Raw genomic sequence first — 19,125 nt, 5'->3', positions numbered from 1 at the left:
AGAGAAGTTTAGGATACAACCTCTCTTGACCAATTATCTTGCCTAACCCTTACTTCACACTTATGTCTCTTACTTCTTTTTTAAAAAGCACAGAAAGTCCCCTTTCTACCCCATAATATGCCTAACATTATTTTAGTTCAGAAAAAAATATTTTAAATTATGTTTGAGATTAACATACTGATATAATTGAATTATATACATGTGACAACACAGTAAACTTCACCTATTTATATGTCTGTTATTCATTTGCTTTGATTATGAGTCCCTTGTTCAGGAATCTTAGCTTATATGTCATTGTATTATGTAAGTCAATGAAAAAATGTTTCTAAAGAATAAATAAATGTATATAATGAACCATGGTGATACAGAAAACTATGTTCAATGATACTAAAATCTATTTCCTTTCAGTATCTTAAAGGAAAACACATTAATATAATTTTTAAGCATTGATATATTTCTCCTTTCAGTACAACTCCATCACCTTTTAAACATGGACAAAAACATTAATTTCTCCTTTTAACTGTTGATTCAACAAATCTGTAGAGAATCTGTTTATTTGAGGGAGGATTAAGAGAGATAGAAGCCAAAAATTGTGACTAAAAACTTCTATTATTTGTACCTACTATCAATTTGAGTGTCAACATTTTGAATGTATTATTTTAATAATTAATAGTCTATCTTTTAGCACAGTGTGAGATTTACAGAATAACTGAACACATAATACAGAGAACTCCACACACTCAACCCCATACCCACTCTACAAGTCTATAGTTTCCCTATATTAACATCCAGAATTAAGGTAGTATCTTTGCTAGAATCAATGAACCAATATCGATACATTCTTCTTGTTACTATTGTCCAGGGTTTTTATTAAGTTTCACCTTTTGTGTTGTACACTTCTTGGGGTTTTAACAAATGCATAATGGCATACATCCACCATTAAGTTAAAAAAATTTTGGTGCAGTTTTAGGTCCACAAACCATTAAAAAAAATTTTTTTAATTTTTTTTTCAACGTTTATTTATTTTTGGGACAGAGAGAGACAGAGCATGAACGGGGGAGGGGCAGAGAGAGAGGGAGACACAGAATCGGAAACAGGCTCCAGGCTCTGAGCCATCAGCCCAGAGCCCGACGCGGGGCTCGAACTCACGGAGCGCGAGATCGTGACCGGGCTGAAGTCAGACGCTTAACCGACTGCGCCACCCAGGCGCCCCCATTAAAATTTTTTAAAAACTTTTTAAATATTAATTTTTATTTTTGAGAGAGACAAAGTGTGAACGGGGAGGGGCACACACACACACACACACACACACACACACACACAATCCAAAATAGGCTTCAGGCTCCGAGCTGTCAGCAAAGAGCCTGACACACAGCTTGGCTACAACCCACGAACCATGGGCTTATGAGCCGAAGTTGGCTGACTGTTTAACTGACTGAGCCACCCAGGGAGCCCTAAAATTTTGTTCAGAATAGTTTCATGATGCAAAAATCTTGTGTTTCACCTATTCACTCATTCTCCTCTCCTGAATTCCTGACAACCACTGATCTTTTTACTGTCTCTATAGTTTTGCCTTCTTCAGAATGCCATATAGTTGTAATAATAACATATGTAGCCTTTTCAGACTTGCTTTTTTCAATAGGCAATATGCAGTTAATCCTCCCCTCCCTCCTTGTCTTTCATTGCTTGATAGCTCATTTCTTCTAAGTACTGAATAATACTGCTTCCATTGGAAACAAATAACAGACACCTAACTCAGTTCTAAGTGATGAGAAATATCTTCCTGAACTAAGAATATCTGACATGAGCTGGAGGAAACATGGAGTTAGTCAGGCCAAGGACGAACAGAATGAGTGACAAGCATGAAGAAGACAAGGAAACCCAGGCAAAACTGCTGAAAAGATGTGCCGAATAATACGGCCTGACCTTTATCCTCAGAAGCATTCACCAACAATCACTATTCACTAGATATGTAAAAACATATTTACTCTACAGGAGAAGAAAACCAAAACCCTTACAGGCATCTATTTAAATAAGAATGATCTTTCTGTCCAAAACTCCCTCAGTAATAATTAAAAGCATGTATCCTACCCTCAATAATTTAATTCACCATAGGCCTCCCAAAAAGCAATCAGATGCACATTAATTAATAAAAGATTATCAACAGTCAAAGACTCTTGGCCCTAGTTTTGATCGGCCAAAGCAGAATACTTTTGGGAAAAAAAAAAAAGATACCCAGCACATCAGAAACACAAACAGTACAGTACATTTCAAAAAACAAATCATCTTTTACTTCTTAACTTCAGGTTTGCTCTCAAAGTGTGTATTACAACATTCTGGAGTTTTACAATGCAAATCCACAGCAACTCTACAAGGTCCTTCCCGTGTAAATGTCTTCAGATGCATAATCAAGCACAGAGAATCAGAAATATGCCTGGTTTGTTACACAGAGCAGGAAAGAAGTGTTTGCTCAGATAGATTCTGGGCACCATCTGGGAGACAAGTGCTTGGTTTTGCAACAGATTGCATAATTTTCCTGTAGAATCTGGAGAAAAGCCCTAACTGCTTTAATAGAGAGTTGATTTTACATGCCTTTAATCTTCATTTCAGTTTGTCTGAAAGGCAATCCATATGGTTGAATGGCAGAAGTAGTCATTAGCTTAACACAGTGTTCAGGCTTCCATCTTTCTGTGGGAGACATGCAATATTTCACCTTATAGAGAGTTAGTTTTCATTGCACATGGCAATTAATCTTTTTACTAGCCAAGCATCTACTGCATATGTATGCTATTTGATTGATTAGATTAGAAATTTAATGTTACAGTTCATACATTAGTAATATTTCAATATAACACATACCAAGGACTCCACTATCAATAATATGACTGGATTAAGAGCAGCACAAATTAGCACCCGGAGCAGGAAGGATGACCTTGGCTGGTAGGAAATACTTCATCCACAACAGAGAAATCCTAGAGCAAAGGTCACCTTATTAGAAGCCCTATGTGGAACTTGTAGCTAGAGGGAACATGGACTCCTAACAGGCAACCACGTACACATTAAAGAAGACGGCAACACGCAATTCCCAAAGAGAAGAGACAGACTACCCTTTTATGTACTGTGTCTATACACCTTTCTTGGCAGATGATAGAAAGGAAAGCACTTTGGCATCATGTAGTAAAAGATACTATTAAAAATTGAAACAGATTAGCAGAGTTGGATATTTAAATTGAAAGTATTTCTCATAATTGTACACTCATGATAGTTTCTAAACTAGAAGGAAAGTAGAACAGTTTTTTTTTTCATGGAGTTAAATTCTTAGGTATGAGCCTTGTGTGCTAGAAAAAGTTACCTGTATGTTTCTTTCTACCCAACGAGGGAGAGTTGAGGAAAAAATTTTCCATTCACTTATCATACATTAAACCAGAGGCTAGCCTTGAAATCTCAAATATGCTATCCATTACAAATCTCTCTAATTATACCCGAGCTTCAGTTGCACATTGGAAGAAAGTTGGGATGGAAGTATGTGGATACATTCCTAAGCTCATAAAATGTTAAGTGAAAGCTACAAGATTTCAAAAATAGAAATCTACAATCCAGACTTTTTTTTTTTGTATGGTTCCCTTCTTTATTTCACCTTGGTTTTCCTAGCAGAGGAGCATTCCAAGCAAGGTAACTATGCTTCTCCCCACAAACCATGTACTTAGGTGGCCCCAGGGATAAGGAAAATGTACACATGGTAGGTTATTTAAGGGAATAGAATAGTAACTATGGTAGAAAATATATAATAGAGGATTATGGCTGAGAAATAAAAACATGACAAAACTGAAGTCATTGTAGTAATAAAATTATTTGTATCACAGCATCATTTTTTTTTCTTTTAGAGAAAGAGAAAGAGAATGAGTCAAGAGGAAGGGTGGAGGGGGAGAGAGGGAAGGAAGGAAGGAGGGAGGGAGGGAGGGAGGGAGGGAGGGAGATAGAGAATCTTAAGCAGGCTCCATGCACAGCACAGAGCCCAATGCAGGGCTCGATCCCACAACCCTGGGATCATGATCTGAGCCAAAATCAAGAGTCAGACACTCAACTGACTGAGCTACCCAGGTGTCTCTGCAGCATCTTTTAAATAAAGTACAGTTGACCCTGGAACAGCATGGGTTTGAACTCTTCTGGGTCCACTTATACATGGATTTTTTTTTCAATAAATAAGTATATTAGAAAATTTCTCTATTGGAAAATAACTATTTTTATTGGAAATTTGTCCATTTGAGAAAACTTGTAAACGAGCTATGTAGCCTAGACATCTGCCTCCCAAAATTAAGAAAAAGATAGGTATTATTGTAAGAAGGCAGTATATATAAGTATAACATACAAAATATGTGTTACTCAACTGTTTATGTAAGGCTTCCAGTCAACAGTAGGCTACTAGTAGTTAAATTTGGGGGGAGTCAAAAATTATACACAGATTTTTTATTGTATTGGCAGTTGGTGCCTCTAACTCCTATATTGTTCAAGGGTCAAATGTATTTTGTAGATTATAATAATGGTCCCAATTCTTATGCACTTCATGTGTTTATATATACCCTTTGCCTTATAATTTTGTAATATTCTCCCTTTGTGACCCCAACTTGAGTTATAGGAGTTGCTTTGGGCTATTTGAAATTTAGCAAACACTACAGAAAGGGAGGATTAGAAGGACTATTGGGGTTGCTTACTCTTCCCTTCTCATGGTAGGTAAGGAAATGCCTAGCCTTACCCAGTGATCCCAGGAGGACGATGAGAGTTACATGGATCAGAGGTAAGTCATTTCAATCATTCCAGTAAGGCCTTCCTAATCAGCTAGCAGCTAGCCAACCTCCAGAAGTCTAAGCAAACCAAGAAAAGAACAGCTGACCACCTCAGCACCTAAGCAACAAATGTTTATTACACAACTGAAGTTCTGGATTATTTCCTATACAATGTTATTTTGACAATAGATATGTAATATGAAATGATGAATGCCAACATTCACTAACATTAAGTGTTATTAAGGTAGTCTTTTTGTTTATTGTATTTCTGTTCTCTCTCCTTGTTTGTCCCCCAAAACTTCTACTTTCTGAAGATGTGTGCTGTGGCATTTGGCATTTGGTATATATTCATAGCTGTTACATCATCATCATCATGAATTATTGCCTTTAACAAATTCAACCTGAGCTTATTACTGGGGCCAGGTTTATGGTTATTTTGATTAGCTTAAGCTAATCAGGACCCATACCTAGAAAATAAGATTGTACAAAAATGATTGACTCGTAAATATAGGTCATTACTAAGAAAAAGGAAATGAATGCAAAAGAGATCATTAACAAATGGATAGAAGAGTCTAACAAAGATGTGAATGAATGAATGAATGAATGAATAATAGACAAATGATTGAATGAATAAATTAGTGAATGAACATTTTAAAAATATTGGTTTTTAACCTTTAAGAACAATTTGAGTATGATCTGCTGGATATTGGTCATAATCACTAAAGGATAATAAGTGAAATAAGTTTTACTTTGAGGTATAAAACAGACATGAGATGTAGTAATATGGTATGCAGGAAACTTAAATATTTTATGTAAACTTTATGCTTTTTTAAGAGTAGACATTATGGCTTAGAGTCTAGAAAATGGTGTCTTCACTGCCTGAATGGTGATGTGCATTAATTTGGGTATTTAATGTAGAAGTCAGTCTGCTGAGGAAAGCTTCGCAGTCTATTTAAACTTGTTTTAATTTGAATCCCAAGTCATTCTTTGTGTCTATAATGTGGAACTGCTTAAAAATCTGGAGCAATAAAGCAAAGATTTGGGGACAGATTGGTTTCCAAAGTACCTCTTAAATGCATACCATAGACTACCCAACGGTTACAAATACAGTTCCTACGAGTAAATGAAGGAGAATGATGGATGCAAATCAATTAGCATGTATCATTCAAATCATCAGTCTAAAAGCAGACAAACTTTCAATAAGAGTCAAACTGAAATAGTAAAATATAATTGTTAATGGTCAAACCTTATTAATCAGTCCTGCACCTAATCATTAAATAATTTGCCAGCACTGTTAATAATCAAAGACATTTATCAAAATATAATATTAGACTGACGCAATTAATGCTCAATGGTAAATCACTATCTAATATTAACCACACAGAATTGAGATTAGTTAAATCTGGAACTGATTTGAAAGCTGCATTCAGATTCTGTAATAACTATATATGACCGGATGCTGCTCACAGTGTGAGAGCAAGGAAAGAGAGGGCGTTCTTTACATATGAAATGCTGTCTTCTCATCGCAGAGAACACCCTGATCCAAGCTGTTCAGAATGTGGGAGCCAAAGAATTCCCTGGAGATTAAATTAAAAAATGGCTATGTGGCCTAATTACCAAAAGTCTAAACTATATGAAATTAAACTGGCAGAAATTGTTAGCAGCACCCAGTTAAGGCCCCAGATTTAGAGTCTGAATCATGGACACAGCAACAAAGCTAAGTTTGGCAAGGAGATGGTACCATCACACAGAACGATCAGTGGCAGCAAGAACAATAAATCAAACCCATGGCACCAACTAAATGCAAAAAGACTTTCTTATGTACTTTTTAGACAGGAGACATGTAGAAGTTATAATGGCCTGAGGTTCTAGAAAATCTTGAAAATAAAAATAATAAAGCAATGATATGTTTATTGCACATCATGTACACTACATGCAAGCCTCTTTATTTTCCACTTATTACCTTGTTTATTTTTCTAATTTGTTTATGAATTGAAAAGCATTATTGTCCTATAGAAAAGGTGAAAAATCCATGAGGCAGAAAGATTAAGTAACACGTCCAAAGTCAATTTAAAGCTAGAAAATCAAGCAGCTAGGACTGAGTTCCAGGCAACTTAGCATCAGAGTCTATACTCTTAAAGCAGAAGTTTATCCTTCTGTCCCACAATTCAACAAGTTGAACTTTATGATATTAAATTCCCTGTGTCAACTGGGAAGCCAAGACTGGCTTACATTTAAAAATCCTTCATTCTCCATGATGCTTTAACATCCTCCATGATTTCACAACAACCAAGTGGGGAAGAGATAACATCGCTTATGTGCATTTTCCAAGGCAATATAGCTAGTTTGCTTATTTCTTTGTAGTCTTCTTTTTTTAAATGGTTTACTTATTTGTACCTCACCTTGTTCCAGACATATTAAAGGTTTTACAAATAGGAGTTGGTATCATAAGACCAAACTGTGTCCAGAAAAGGGTAAATTTTATTTCTACTCGATGACAGGAAACTAGCTGTAAGCTATATGCCAGCTTACACGTCTAACATTCTAGGTGTTTATAAATACATTTCCTAATCTGCAAGTAGAAACTGAGTGCTAAATATTCAGTAAGTACTGAAAAGGCAGAGCAAATGAAGATGTTCTTTTAATATGATGCATTCATATGCTTTCAGTATACCGAAAAGCTTAACAGAGGAAACCTGTGTCAGTATCATCAATGATATAAACCTACATCAATTCTGGCTATTTTTCCCAAAACATACCCACCATATCCTTTCCCTTGATTGTTTCCCTTAAATACATATTTCTAATATCTAATATAATATCTAGTTATAAACTATTGACCTTTTGCCTAGAAATGTAACAAACAAATAAAATGCCATCTTTAGATCTTTCCAATATTTCCAAAAATGGAAATATTTCATAAAGATAAAATTAATAACAAAAATGAAAATAAAGGTGTGTATACACTTAAATTCAACTATGTGGAAAATTCAGACTGTGTGTGAGCATGGGTATGTGCACATATGTGTGCGCGTGTTTCCTAAAGATTATTTAGAGTGAAATTTGCTAAGGAAAATGGAATTTGAGACTATTCCATAGTTTATCGGTACAATGCCAAAAGTGGTAGATCCAACTAGAAAAAGGCAATTTTATGCAAGGAAGCCCACTGAAAAATTTAGCTATTTCATAATGCAAACCCAGGCATAGGTTCAGATTTTAGCAAGATGAAACAAAAAAGATGTGGAATTAAGTTGCAATTTCATTTTAAAGGCCTGGAAAGAGCATTATGATCTATCGTGGAAAGACACTAATCACTGAGGACCGAAACGATTGCCGTTTGACAATTTTAATATGTGAGGGCCCCTGATTAAAATTTTAAAGGCATCTTGAGCATTTCTGAAGCTAACTTAATATTTATCAAGTAGTTCTTGGTGCTAGGTTCTGGGCTGGTGGCTTTGCACAAGATATCCCACTTAATCCTCACGACAACTTTGGGAACTAGGTTTCATTAGCTAGGAAAAGGTTTAGATTTTAGTGGAAAGAACATAAAACTTGGAATCAGATGGACATGGATTCAAGATATCCATTACCAATTTTTTGTTGAGTGACATTCTTAGGTGGATGAGCCATGCAAACTGGACAGGTGCTTTCTTGCTTTAAGCTCTGATAGAATTTTTTGTGGTCATTTTCAAAATATATATTCTGCTATTGTGCATACTCTTAAGTCCTCCCATTTAATACAGAGACATTAATACAATGTTGGGAAAGCTGTTACTGAAATGTAGGGGAGAAGAAAAGGATGATGTTTGTATGTTAATTAAAAATCTATAAGAAGGCAGTGTTTTTTGTTTGTTTCTTTGTTTGTTTGAGAGACAGAAGGGGAGAAAGAGGCTCCACCTCACAACTGTGATATCATGACTTGAGCAGAAATCGCAAGTCAGACACTCAACCAACTGAGCCACCCAAACACCCCAGAAGAGAGTGTTTTTTAACTAAAATTTGGAGCATTTTGAAACCACTATTGTAAGTGTGATGGCTCGGCACCACATTGGAATTCTTCTTCTGTGAAGGACTAGTATCACTCAGGATAGGCTAGATGTGGATGAGATGAGAATTAACCCAAAATTTTAGAGGCAAAGCACAACAAAGCTTTGTTTCCTTTTCGCAGAGAATCAGTTGTGGGTTAGAAGACTCTCCATGGTAACTCTTCCCAGGTAGATGGCTTATTATTGTACTTCCACATCAACTCACACTTCCACGTTAACTGGAGCAGTGAGGAGAGAGAGGTGGGGCATCAGGCCCCAGCAATTAAGGGCTTTCATACAGAAGCCACACATATCACTACTTTCACCTTTCAGCAGGCAAAGGCGTTCAGATGACCACTCCTTATTTCAGAGCGGCAGAGCAGCGAAGTCTCCCTTCTGGGAGGGGCCTAGGAGGAGTGAGGGGCTCGACAGGGAGCAGTGGCTGGCTAGACATTCATATCCCTTCGCGTGCATTTGTAATTAATTCTAAGACAAAATTGTCAAAGGTATATTAATATTCTCTAGAATGTTCCATCCTTTCACTGATGTGTGGAACAAGATATCTGGAACTAAAATATAAAATTTTAAAGAAAAATATACAGAGGTTACACTCTGGTTCATTAAGTCAAAAGAAAAAAAGTTGATACGGCATTGCCTAAATTTTTAAATCATGAGTTATCCATACCTGTGAAAGTCTTCCTGAAAGTTGTAAGGGGAACTAACAGATTGCTGATAACTGACAGGGAAACCTCTCTGAGACTACACCTGCCTGTGTGTAGAATTTACTGCCAGAGATAAATGTGACATTTAAATTGCAATGCTCTTTCCCCCATGCATTTCTGTCAGGATACTTTCAGCAAGAAAATGGAATGATTTAAAAATACCTTAAAATATACAATATTTGGTATAACATTATAATACGGAAGATCTTTCAATGAAATATTAGGTGGAACAGGTTGCTTGATTATTATCATGAATGTCAAAAGTATGCAGTGTGGTATTTAATACAGTTCAGTAAGTGATGAGTTGGTAGCAATTTATTCCCTCAGAGAAAGGAAAAAAAGACCAGAAAATTCAAGGAGAAGCTCATCATTTCCAATAATTTCATATTCAAGACTAAAATAGGACAATAGATTTAAATCTAAAGTTAGATATTTTGCTTACAATACAAATTGCTCTTGGAAAATAGAGAAGCCAAGAAGATATTAATTGAAAAAATAATTTTAAAATTCAGGAATATAAAATGAAAAATAATTTCTCCTTATATGTTTTTTTTAATTTTTTTAATGTTTATTTATTTTTGAGAGAGAAAGGGAGACAGAGCATGAGCAGGGGAGGGGCAGAGAGCAAGGAAGACACAGAATCTGAAAGCAGGCTCCGGGCTCTGAGCTGTCAGCACAGATCCCGATGCAGGGCTCGAACTCAAGGACCCAAAATCATGACCTAAGCCAGTCAGATCCTTAACCAGCTGAGCCACCCAGGTGCTTCTCCTTATATTTCTTAAAGATATGAACTTCTTAAATGTTTGAGCATGGATAAAACTGTAATTAATAATCAGTACCTAGATTTCAACTTAGCGTCTCAGTTTATCTTCAAAATAATCATGACATTACAACCTCACAAAGCTATTATAAGGGCTAAAAGACATAACTAATTAATGTGTCCAGTACAATCCCTATTGTATATTGTATGCCAGTATGCAATTTGGGTTTAAATCCAGGATAAGCCTCAAAATATAAATCTTTGGAATTCTGATTTAGAAATTGATTGTCTATGTTTTTAAATGCTCAAAAGGTGATTCAATACAGGGTTTCTGAACTATATGAGAAACTAAAAACTGCTGAGGTCATGAACGTATATGGAAAATTCATCAAAATCTACATGTCTGTAGTATGTGTGTGAGTGTACATACATATATAATTTCAAAGGCTTCGCCAAAGCTCATCCATACATATTTTAGCAATCCCTAGCCCTCAGGTCAAGGACCACTGTATTATTTTGTGAAATAATTTTGCATCTTTTTCCCTAAAATATGTTGAAAGAAACATACAATTGACTTCAAGTATTCTCCTCCATAATAGTCATTAAAAAACAAATACAAAATGTTGATATAGAATAAATCAGTATTCTCTTTAGTGGAGTGGATTTGTGAATACTTCAACAAGCAACATTTTTATTCTAGTACCTTGAAATGCATTAAATATAGTACAGGTACTATCAATTAAAGTGTCTGAAAATTAATTACAACAAGAAGCAGAATCATTCAACTAATCACAGCCAGATCTAAATAAATTAGTTCCTAATCATAGCTTTGAAAGGAAAGAAAAAGAAAGCAACGTCAAGAAAGTCAAATTGCCTTCCCTTAGGCAAAGACATAATAAAACATACAATAAGTCAAGAATTTAACTTCAATTTGTTGATAAGATCATCATAAAATTTTAGTAATAATATTACATATTTTCCCCATATCTGGGTTTTCAATTTAACTGCTCATTGTTAGATAAAGGGACATATTTGCCAAAGCTAGTGTGGAAGCTGCAGCCAGGTGACAACAGTCAGAAGATAATGGAGAAATATATGCTTTCTAGCTTTTCAAACTCATTTTATCCCCAGACTGGGTGGGGATGGGGGGGTGGGGCAGTTTCCTTTTCCACATCTTCTTATATCGGGGCTTGCCTCCTCTGCATTCTTCCTTTATAGAGAGAGATGGTAAAAAGTCCCAATTTATCTTTATATTTAAGAGATCCAGAATAAAAAAATGTATGGCAAAAATTTAGGAACTGAGACATACTGGAAGTTTCTTTCCCTAGTTTCCACAAAAGTAAACTTGTCGCTGCCTTTTAAAGGAAAAATAAAACAAATTTGAAGTTCACCAGGCTCATTTTGAATCCTGGCCTTTTGATTCACTAACTGTATGGTCAAATTACCTGATCTTTCTTAATTTCAGGTTACTAGATAAGTGAATCAAAGACTCTGTGTCTCATAGGGTTGACAAGAGGATTATACAATAATAGTCCTCATAGCACTTCATTAATATTCAATATTACATAAAATTAACAGTTTTATACTTGCCATCATTCAAAGATTTATTTACTAAAACATTTATTCTTAAGGCTTTAATCTTGACTCTCCACTTGACTCTGAACTTATGCTTTTGCTAATGGTGGGACAGTTTGTTAAATCTCTGGATTTGAGCAAGGAATACATTCCTTTTTGGTTTATAATGCTGATATACCACTGTTTTTTAAATCTACTATGCATATTCCAGGAATGACCAGGATGTCTGGGTACATGCATTAAAACCATTGCTCTAAGAATCTGCTCATAATTCCAGAACACATCTCTTTATCTGCACATTATAAGCATTGTGAACAGTTTCTATATCAAACCATTTTCCACACAGAAGCAAAAAGGATATATCTGAAATACAAATTCGATCATATCTCCCCTGGTTTAAAATCTTTAAGTATCCCCCTTTTCCTGGTCAATAAAGTCTGAACACCATACCAAGGCTTACGAAGTGCTCCATATCAGGCCCTGGCTTGTTCTTATACTCTCCTTCCACACTTTTCTATTTCTAGTACTCTGTTCTATATCTTATATCATGAACATACTCCCAAGGGGCCCCATTTCCTATACCTTGGTCACTTGCCCTTTAACAAACTCTTTGCCTGCTAGCTTGAATTTACTCTGAAATTTATACACTGCTTCTCCTTCCCTGAACTGCACACCTTGGTGAGGTATGCTGACAGAACATCCTACACAGGACTCCTCAGAGGCAGATCTAAATTTCTTCTACCTAGTATTGAAATTATTCATGTGTTTAATGTTGTCCACTTAATCATAAGGTCAGGAACTGTTTTGCCACTCACTGTGTCATTAACATCTAATACAGTACTGGGCACATAGTAAGTGCTTAAAAATATTATATGAATGAAACATAAAGCATTGCAATTGTATGATTATTGTATTTCTCTCCATATTTTAAGCTTTTTGAGAACAAGAATAATTTTTAATAATTGATGCAAATGATCTGCATTAAATGCAGAATATTATGTAAGGTCCTTGAGATCAAGAAGCTTGTCTTTGTCTTTGCTTTTACATAGCTCAGTACCCAACACAGAACTTGGCACACAGTAAGCATGAGACCAAAATATATGGAATAAATGAATTAATATATATTAGACTCACAAGATCTAGAAAATAATGAAAATACCAAGTTTCCTCCTACTAAATTATATTAAGATAATCTGCTTACTAACCTTCTCCTAACGTCTTAAATATGAATGATCTAAGTTACCATCTCATGGTCATATGGAACTATTGCAGATGCTGAAATATTTAGATTTTTCCCCTTAACTAGTATGTTTGTTTGTTTTTTAAAGTAATAAGACAAATGGTCTTTACTAACTACAGGGTAACAGAGGGATACATTTTATGGTGTGTGTGTGTGTGTGCGTGTGTGTGTATGGTTTTGTTCAACTCTGATATCTAGGTTAATTTGAAAATGCCACAATGGGTTGCTTGACATTTGCTAAGAAATTATACTCAAAGTGAATTTTAAAATGACTCATGCTTTGTAATCTAAAGAAATGAATGGTAATGACGTTCCCTTATATTTGTATACACATTAATCTCCATCATTGCTAGTTAATTGTATACATTTTTTGGCTCATGAACAACAAACATTTTAGGAAGACAAGTAGCTTCTTTTTCTGGAAAGTATTATGTATGGATCTTTTGCTTTTAAAAATCTTGCTAGTGTTTATTGAATGCATGTCATTATAAAGAATTAGGACAAAAGAGGACTGATGTCTGAGCTGGATGATGATGAAGAAAAGAAGGTGAAGGGGAGGGTTTCAAGTCTCTTTCAGGGATCACTGAAGTATAATTAATTATCAATAATTAGTTATACTTAACAGTGATTAGTTATAATTACCAATAATCCAATACTGCAATAATGTGGGGGGAATCAAAATACTGGTAAATCTAAGGGTAAGTTTAATTTGGGGCACATCTGAATCAAGAGGTAAAATATGCCATTAAGACTTCTGATTGAACAGTATCCTCTTTTGCTAACTTTATTATCAGGTAACCTCTCTCCATCATGTTTAGCTACTCTAAACCTAAGTTAAAACTTTGGATCCCCCAAAAGTACCATCATCTTTTCCCTGCTATCTCAGTGCCAAATTTCAGTGAACATGCTTTAGGTTTTGCTGTCATTCCAAAGGCAAAAGACATGGTAAAATGTAATGATCTAGTCTAAGATGTTATAGTGAGGGGAGAGAAGGGGCAATGTGATTGATAACTTCAACAGGGAATGCATGAACTGAGGTAGTGATAATTCTTGGAAGGAAACACTAGTGACTTTACAAAAAATAAGGAGGAATTTGTATTAGATCACTAAAATAACAAATTACTTAATCCAGTAAAGGAAGGGTTTATGAGTAGGATGCTAAACTCATCATACTTCAAATCAAGTTCATTTTGTTTTATGTATTGTACACCTACATGAGACTTTTATTAGAAAAACTCTTTTATTTCTTTAAAAACCTTGGAAATTTCAGACATTGATTAGCTTAAGTTTCACTTTGAGGATTTCATTTGTTTCTGAGAGGTGAGGACAGGGTCAACAGTATTCAAGACAGGAGGCTCATAGAGAGGTTAACAGATGATGCTTCCTAAAATGAAATTATAGTCATTGTGGGAGATAATTATTATTAATAAGTGGATAAAAGTGGCAAGATAGTAAAAAAGAGCAGAGATTAAATACCTAGCACCAACACTGACTAACCTTTTCAAATTATGATTAATTGCCCAAGAGCAAAAAATGGCCATGCTGTTGTGATCCTTTGTTTGCTTCATGTTGCTTTTGGGGAATCCTGAATAAGGTAGTAAATAGGATCTGCAGAGATACAAAGTTTGGGTCTTACAACTTCAAGAAAACACATGTTCTTGAGAGGTGTTGACTGGTCAGGAATTATTGCTGGAGGATAAAGAGATCATCAGGACTATGACCTCTCCATTAACTCTAATCTTCATATATGTGAGCATTATTCCTATGGGCTTAACCATTATCTCGTGGCTTGCTTATGCCTAAGGAGTGAATATTTCATCTCGATATGCCATGGATGGTGATAATGATACCAAAGATTATTTTCAAGTACCTACTAGAAAATAATACTGCCACTGGGTTAAGCATTAATCAACCAAAATATGCCAAATAAATATTCTTTTCATTTTTTTTTTCAACTTAGGAAGCTTAGTGTAGATATGTCAAGCACGCTGATTAAATTCAAATGACTAGTAAAATTCAAACCTGGGTTCATTTGATCCCAATGTTGACTCTTGTAAAACAAAGGGATAACATTTACCCCATAGGTTTTTCTACTCAATCCTTTGTCTTTTTTTTTATGCACAGAATGATTCTTACATATAACAAAAGAACACAGTGATGGAGTTTCCATTTTTTAATATTGCTCTTCTCTTCTGAACTTCTCACTCCATGAAACAGGACACTTGGATACAGAGCTAGAGTAATTTCAAATATTTCTCTCCAACTCTTCAGAGTCATTGCTCACTAAAAACAGTCAAGGCAGGAGTCCCTGAGTTCTTGGACTAGGAACTTACCTTCCTTTCAGAAGGGATTGTGAAATGATCCATATGGAGTCGGATGACCCCCTGCTAATTCTGTGTACCATGAATACTATGAGGAACACACAGTTACAAGGGGCAACAAGGGCAATTCTTTTGTTTTGGAGACAGTTCTTCTGGGGGATGGCAAGATGGAGTCAGTAAATGAGACAGAAACTTCTTCCTTATGCTAATGACAATACCATCTAGCCCATAGGCTACAAATTTTCTTCAGAAAAGCACTTCATTTGACTTTGTCATTGTAAGGACATTTGAAATTAATACGAATCTGTAGTTTCAAACCAGGTTAATTAGAACAAAATACAAAGCTGCTTTCTGTACTTTCAAAAATAAATTTAGAGAAAGTACTCGTCAAAGGTAATTTTTCTGAAAATGGAGAGAAAATTTCTAAATTTTAGCTTCAGGTGCATCAGAGACTAAATATCTGAATCTCCTTCGTTTTAAGCTAGAAAAATGACAGTGACATCAGAACTGAAGCACTGTCCATGTTGGGACTCATGTACAGAGCTTATGATGACAAGAACATTTGGTATCAAATTCTAAATTGATGCTGAGTGACAGCGTGTCTGCCATATCTCTGCCACTTGCAGACAACTATCACAAGCCCCATTTGCTTAACAGGAACATGGCAGGTGCCATCCCACAAAAAGGCGGGTGCCTTCAAATGAGCAGTGGCCAATATCGCTTTTGAGAAATATGAACACTTGTCTGCCTTCACCAAACCAATTATTCAGCCAACTATACATTGGGGAAATTAATTCTTGAAGCAAAAGATTTCATTACATTCATAACTACAAATATTGTTCTTGGATATAAACTGCCTGGCTCACTTGACTCAGTGACCTTTTATTTCAATATATCTAATAGATTTATAATATGTTCTGGGAAGAAGCCTCTTTTTTCTCCTTAAATTGCTCTTTCAACTTCTTGAATATCAGATGAATGTTAAGTCTTTCCAGGGATATCTGAGAAGTCAAAAACTCTATGTATGTTTTAAGTTTGGCTTCCAACTTGCTTCATAGATACAGAATATCATGGAAGCTTAATGTTGGAAAGAATCATCAAAGTGATTTATTCTAATCTGATAAGGAGTCTTCCTTCCCTACTGGATTGTGAGTGTCACGAGAACAAAAATAATATGCAATGAACTCTTATTTTCTCAGCACTTGACAAAGAATCTTATCCACAGTAAGTCTTAATTATATAATAACTAACAGGGAAAATGATGAACTAATCTAGCCTAGTTCCCCACAGAGTGCATTCACCACCAAAGCTGCAAGACTATTTGAAGGTGGTATTTGGACAAGTGTCAGTATGCTATTTTATGTATTTTAATATACCCTTTACTGTGTATTACTTTATCCTTGAATTAAAACTACAGTATTATAAAATTAAAATAAATAGTAAACACAAAGAAAGTATAATGAATAAAAGTGCAGGTTATAAAATTGATGGTAAAAACTGGGGAGATTAGAACAGAAAAATGACAGAAAAATGACAGAAGAATTCCTCCTTCATAACACCACCATCTACATCCTTAGTTTTATTATCGTTATTATTTTTGTTGACATTATCCTAGGGAAAAAAATATAACATGACTTTACAATGCCATAGAAACATACAGTTCTAGTTTGTCAATGGTTTCACAACCACTTGACCTCTATGCTTGTTATTAGCATGGGATTGAGTGCTGTCATCTGTCCTCATTTCTTATCATTTAAAAATTGTACTTTTTTAACCTCTGATGTTTCTGTTCTTTTCTAGCAAACTAAGGTTGTGATCTAGAAAGTAGATCTGAAGGGTAGTTTTTGACAGATGTAAATGTACTGTTCATCAAAAGCTGTTTCAAGAGTGTTGGGGCCAGAAAGAAGGGTTGGCGGATTTCTTATAGAGCCAGGAGTAGAATTCTGGGAAGTTTAATTTTCACGATCCTTTTTACATTAGAGTAGAAAATACATTTTATGTATTTATTTACTTTTATCTTCTAAGAAATACTCAAAGAGACCCTCATGTCTTTATCTTTCATTATACACAAAGGTCTGCCTCTGGTACTTTGAAATAAATAATGAGGAATTATTAGAAATTCAGTTTTTCTCTCATTAAAATTGGACATGCAGGCTGTGAAACTCTCGCCTATCATTATTTCTGACATTCATTCTCATTTTCATTTTGGAATATTATTACAATAGTGCTTATTCTGCTGTCAGATTTTTTGAACAGAGAAGTACTATGGATGTATTACACCAGTCACTGAGCAGGAATTATACACTTGGTGCCCATCTGAAATCAGTATCAGGAGAAGAACCTGTCGTGTTTTCCTAGAGCAAACAATTTAACATAGCATGTTATTTAGTTCTTCTATTATTTTTTTAAATGAATGGGAATAATGGATATGCTCACAAGCTTATCCAGTTTGCCATTGTAAAACATCTAAACATTATCATTCCTCTGTTCCTTCTTGTCTTCTTTGGAGGAGACAAGGTGTTTGAAGAGAGTTAGAGGTTCTTTTAGGGATAATGAATGCTTTGCACCAGACTCTTAATGTTTAGATATTTGAAACAATTACCTAAACTGTCTGCCAAATTTCAGCTTACTGATTTTTCTTACAGAAAAGAATATTTAAAAAAATTTATGTGCTTCTAGGGTATAACAAATACTTAAAGTCTGAACCTGGCACACATTTTTCCTTCCTTGTTACTATAATGTAACACTTTCCAACTTTATATCCATGCATTAGTAACAAGTGAGCAGAGAAAGATTGCTAAGGTTGATTAAACCACATATGAAAAGTCTCTGAAGGTTTTTGCAAAAGAACCTTTTCCAACAAATTATTTGCCTCCACTTTTAAGTGGTGGGGATTTTTGAGTGACTAATTCAAACAACTATGTCCAGTCACTTAATTGTAAATTCTGATCTTGGTTTACTCAAAGGCTATTTACTTGTGTATAAGTAATTGAATTATATAATGTTCACAAAACAATTCAGGGATTAACCATGTTAATTTCTGATTGGCTTTCTGTAATATAATTACAGGGTCTTGTAAGGGGGTTTTACACCAAAGCCAAGGACTTAGTAATTTTGGTATTGGCTAAATTACCTTGACTAAAGGGAGCATATTAAGATTTGGGGTCATAATGGACTTGTTTCATACCTTGAATGTGGTGGTGATTATGCAACTGTACTTATTTGTTGAAATTTATATAACTGCATACCAAAAATGTTGAATTTATATCTTAATAGACTAATGACATACTAAAAAGACAAAATCACTTTAATTTCAAAATATTGCCACAAACATTTATATGCTGTATCTCAACTTCTCTTTACATTTTCTCTTTAGCTGATCCTACTAAACCATCCTCCCTACCACTACATAGAAGACCTCACCAAGACTGTTTTCAATGACCATCATTTTGCAATCATTGGCTTTTTATCAATTATCCTCTCACTGGACATATCATTATCATCTAACCAGTATTCCAAGGGGAAAAAAATAAGTTTCTTCACTTTATTTCCAGAATATTGCAACTCCCCACCCCTGCAATATTCCTCCTGTCTTACTGCTCCTCTACAGGAACCTCTTCTTCTTCCCAATCGCATGCTTGAAAAACATAAACATACACTGATCCCTCTCTCTCCCTTTCTCAATAGATGGGTGATGG

The sequence above is a fragment of the Prionailurus bengalensis genome, chromosome E2 (assembly GCF_016509475.1).
Source record: "Prionailurus bengalensis isolate Pbe53 chromosome E2, Fcat_Pben_1.1_paternal_pri, whole genome shotgun sequence".
Taxonomy (NCBI): Eukaryota; Metazoa; Chordata; class Mammalia; order Carnivora; family Felidae; genus Prionailurus; species Prionailurus bengalensis.
The sequence above is the reverse complement of the archived record's forward strand: the minus strand, read 5'-3'. Positions refer to the sequence as shown.